Source organism: Protobothrops mucrosquamatus, unplaced genomic scaffold (genome assembly GCF_001527695.2).
Source record: "Protobothrops mucrosquamatus isolate PMUCROS unplaced genomic scaffold, P.Mucros_1.0 scaffold_217, whole genome shotgun sequence".
NCBI classification, from domain to species: domain Eukaryota; kingdom Metazoa; phylum Chordata; class Lepidosauria; order Squamata; family Viperidae; genus Protobothrops; species Protobothrops mucrosquamatus.
Window position 1 is genome coordinate 1,120,914 of NW_015386293.1, and position 5,116 is coordinate 1,126,029.

Consider the following 5,116-nt stretch of genomic DNA (forward strand, 5'->3'; position numbering starts at 1 on the left):
ATATGCAATTTTCACCTATATACAAACTTACATCGGAACAACAGAAATTGATGAATGATGAGATTACTGCAGAGGAAATTTTAAATGCAATTAAACAATTGAAAATTGGCAAAGCCCCTGGTACGGATGGTTTGACAGCAACTTACTATAAATCTTTGTCAGCTGAATTGATTCAACCCTTAAAAGTTTTATTTAATAGTATTATGTTGGGAGAACAAGTACCACAGTCATGGACAGGAGCTTTTATATCTTTGATACCGAAGGATGAGAAAGATATTTTGGAACTCAAGGATTATAGACCTATCTCATTGTTGAATGTGGATTATAAAATTTTTGCAAAAATTTTGGCTAATAGATTGATGCAGATATTGCAATATTATATACATGCTGATCAGACTGGTTTTATATCTGGGAGATACATGAAGAATAATATTAGACAAATCTTGAACTTATTGGAATATTTGGACAAGAATAATCAAGTGCCATCGGCCTTTATCTTTTTGGATGCGGAGAAGGCCTTTGACAAATTGGACTGGCAGTTTTTAAACAAAATACTGGATTATATGAATTTTGGAGATCAATTTAAGACAGCCATAAAAGCAATATACCAAAAACAATCTGCTCAAATAATTATTAATGGAGACTTGACAGAACCTATAGAAATACAAAAAGGCACTAGACAAGGTTGTCCACTTTCTCCACTACTATTTGTATTGTCTTTAGAAATTTTGCTATCTAGAATTAGAGAATCACCAATGATTAAAGGCTTAAAGATTTCTACTAAAGAATACAAACTCAAAGCCTTTGCTGATGATTTAGTTTTTACACTAACACAACCAACCAAATCACTGGAACTTTTGCTACAAGAACTACATCAATATGGTAAAGTGGCTGGATTTAAAATTAATGTGAATAAGACTAAAATTCTTACAAAGAATATGACTGCTAGGGACAAAGATCAACTTATGCAGATGTCAGGATTTGAAGTGGTTAACAAAGTTANTTCAGATGATACCTATTTTAAAGAATGAAACTAACTTGAAGGAATGGCAAAGAGATTTGAATCGTTTTATTTGGGAAGGCAAGAAGGCGAGAGTTAAATTTAAGATTATTCAGGACACTAGAGAACGTGGAGGACTTAAAGTACCAAATTTGACGCTTTATTATGATTCTTGTGCATTAACTTGGATGACTGATTGGATTAACTTGTCTAACAAAAGGATTTTGAATGTCGAAGGTTGGGACTTGTATTTTGGGTGGCATGCCTATCTTTTTATGCAGAAAAAAACTGATAAAACCTTTAGAAACCATATAATAAGGTCTGCACTGCTAAGAGTCTGGCAAAAATATTTTTTCAAATTTAATGTTAGGCTACCACTCTGGTAAATCTTTATCTGTATGTAACTCCAATGTTAACTTTATTAGGCAATAAACATTCCGGAAAGTTTGAAAGGAAGCTAGCCCTGAAGCAATGGTGGGAAACAGATAATTAAAAGAGTAAAATTCTCCTTTCTCTCTGTGACAATTCAGGTCACATTGTCCAATGTGAGAAGAAACTTTAGTTCACCAAAACAACTCTTCAGCTCTCATGATGGTAAGAAGCACCTGTGGATTCAAAAGGTTCCCTTCTCCCCCTCCTGCATTATTGGCAAGTTAGAAGCACGCAATGGTCCTAAAGACAGTAGGCTTTTCAGCTTGACAATTCCAGCTTTTCTCGTGGTTCTGACTGGTAATGATTTTGAGGTTTTTGAATTACACTGTTTTGGGCAACAAATATTATGCACTTTAGGTTTAGATAGTATATTTCTACCCCTTAGCTTAGAAAAGCTCTGGGTGATACAGAAATAATTATTTTTGACAAAAATAGGTGGAGAAAATGATGCTCAGGTAAAGTACAGGATAAATAGACTAAATTATTGCAAGGACCATTTTTATTTAGTATTGAGAGGAGTTCAAAAAGGAAATACTTGTCCTTTCAATCATGGTAAAGATTATTAGTGGAATCTGCAGATATCAAGATTAGATGTCTGTTAAGCTTTAGATGGTTCTGGGGTAGCTTGGTTTCTGCTTCATTGCAATGTTGCATTCTAATGCTACATTACTTGTTGCATGCCAGCTAAATTCCCATATCCTTTGCTAGTCTTCTTGCAGGAGAGGTGATAACATCAATGACAAATCTTTATCTGTATGTAACTGCAGTTTATTGCAATATTCTGTTTTCATTGCCTTTTAAACATTTCATAGCATGACTCACAATTTAAAATGTAGTTCTTCATATTTTATTTTATGCTATGAATATAAAAATGGAAAACAATTGCCCGCAAACGTATGCATAAATATCATGTAACCATTCAAGCCTTACAGAAACTGGCATAATCATGGTCTAGATGTCAACGCTGCAAATACTGTATATTTTTGCTTTGACAATATTCAGAACTGTCTGGTATTTTTAGAGTTAATGCAGAGCAGAAGAGGGAGGAGGGAAAAGCCCAGGAAAGAGAGAGGAAGGGAACCTTTGACCTTCACACTAATTGGATAACGTGATATATGACAGCTAATTTAGGGAGGGAACATGCTGATAATTTAACTGCTCAGAGGAAGAGAATTTAGATCTTAGCATACCTTCGTCATGCCATGCTGACATTTTGTAACAATAAATGACTTTTAGGAAAATCATGCCTGGAAGTTCTTTGAAGTGTTTCATTAGCCGGAACCATAACACTAGAATTGATATGATATACTTGTCCCCTGAATTAAGAACTAATATACATGAGGTTGATATAGAACCCAACATTTGGGATGACCATAATCTGATAAAGCTGATCTGGAGAAGTGTAAAGAAGAAATCAAGGTGGGCATTGAATTATTCCTTATTAAAAGAGAAAGAATTTACAGAAATAACAGTAAAGGAAATGGAATTTAAAAAAAAAGAAAATAAAAAAGAAGACATTTCACCCCAGAACGTATGGGATACAGCCAAAGCATACTTCAGAGGATTAGCTATAACTTACATGGCTAAAAAGAATAAAGAGAAAAAACTACAGTGTACAATGTTAAGGGAAGAGTTTAAGAAATTGGAGCTAGAACTTCAAAGAGATCCACAAAAGAAAACCGTTAAAAGACAAATGGAGATAATTAAACATAAATTAAACCTAATAGAGTCAGAAGAATTAGCTCAACAAATCAAAAGAGCAAAACAAATTTTTTTTGAGAGGCAAATAAACTGGGAAGATGGCTGGCTTATAAACTGAAAAAAGAAAGAGAGAAAAAGTTGATAAACAAACTGCAAGATGAGAAGGGAGATGTGCAACTCCAAAATGAGGCAATAAAAATAGTTAAAGAATATTATGAAAAATTATATGATATCAAAAAAATTTCTCATGAAAAAAACAACACAATATATGGAAAAAACCAACCTATCAAAAATTCCAGAAAACTTTAAAAACATGCTAAATGAAAAAATAACAATGATGGAATTGATGGAAGCTATAAAAAGACAAAAAATGATAAAACCCTAGGACCAGATGGGCTATCTGCAGAGTTCTATAAATATTTTCAAGATACATTGAGTTCCCCAATGAAGGAAGTTTCTAATGAGGTATTATCAGAGGCTAAATTATAAATACCTGGATGGAAGCAAATATCACCTTAATACCAAAAGAGGACTCAGATCTGCTACAGATAAAAAATTATCGACCAATATCACTACTGAATGTGGAATACAAAATTTTTGCCTCAATAATAGCAGAGAGATTGAAAAGATTTTTGATTGAATTTATTCACCCAGACCAAAATGGATTTTTACCAAAAAGACAAATAAAACACAATTTAAGGATTATTTTAGATACATTAGAATGCTATGAAATGCACCCAGGAAAATAAATGGCACTAATTTTCTTAGATGCTCAAAAAGCCTTTGATAATGTAAGCTGGCAATTTATGACACAACAATTAAATTGCATGGATTTTAGAGAAAAGTTTAAATGTAATCAAGACAATATATCATAAACAATCAGCAAAAGTAATTATAAATGGGGACTACAAAGAGAACTTTAATATAAAGAAAGGCACAAGACAAGGATGTCTGCTATCCCCATTGCTATTCATATTGACTTTGGAAGTTTTGAACAGGAACATCAGACAAGATCCAGAAATTAAAGGAATGGAGATAAAAGATGAAAGCTATAAATTACAAGAATTTTCAGATGACCTGGTATTTATCATAGAATAACCATTGGAGACAACTCCTAAACCAGTGGTTCTCAACCTTTTTAATGCCGCGATCCCAACCGGTCGTAAGTCGAGGACTAAACCGGTTGTAAGTCGAGGACTAAACCGGTCGTAAGTCGAAGGACTAAACCGGTCGTAAGTCGAGGACTACCCAACCAGTCGTAAGTCGAGGACTTTCCCTGCCCGGGAGCGCCACGCATGCGTGGTTCTGCCCCCTGTGCTGGCCGAGGTTTAGCTGGCAAGCGGCAGAGACGGAGCAGGCCAACCACCAGCTGGCCCAGCCCAAGGGAGGTAAGGCACCCGCCGGAAAAGGGGAAAAAATGGCGGACAAAAAAAATGGACAAAAAAAATGGCGGACAGCCTTGCTTGGCGACCCCCATGAAATGGTCAATCGACCCCAAATGGGGTCCCGACCCATAGGTTGAGAACCACTGTCCTAAACAATTGAAAAGAATTGAGGAATTCGGAGAAGTAGCAGGATTGAAGATAAACAGCGAAAAAATAAAAGTTATAGTTAGCTAAACTATAGTTACATCTAAAAAAAAGAACAATTGTCAGAAAAAAATGGATTTTAAATAATTAAGAAAGTTAATATTTGGGAATATACCTAACAGCAAGAAGTGCAATGATAAAAGAAGATAACTACATAAATTTACTTAACCAAATAAAATTAGATCTGGAAAAATGGAAAAACTTACAACTATCAGTGTTAGGAAGAATAGCTACTGTGAAAATGAATATATTACCCAAAATACTGTTTTGATTCCAAACAATACCTATAAAATTAGAGAAAAAATTGTTTGAAGACTTAAACTTTATATGGACATATAAAGATATTCTGAACTCTGAAGGGAATTTAAAATCTAGACAAGAGATGGAAAATCAG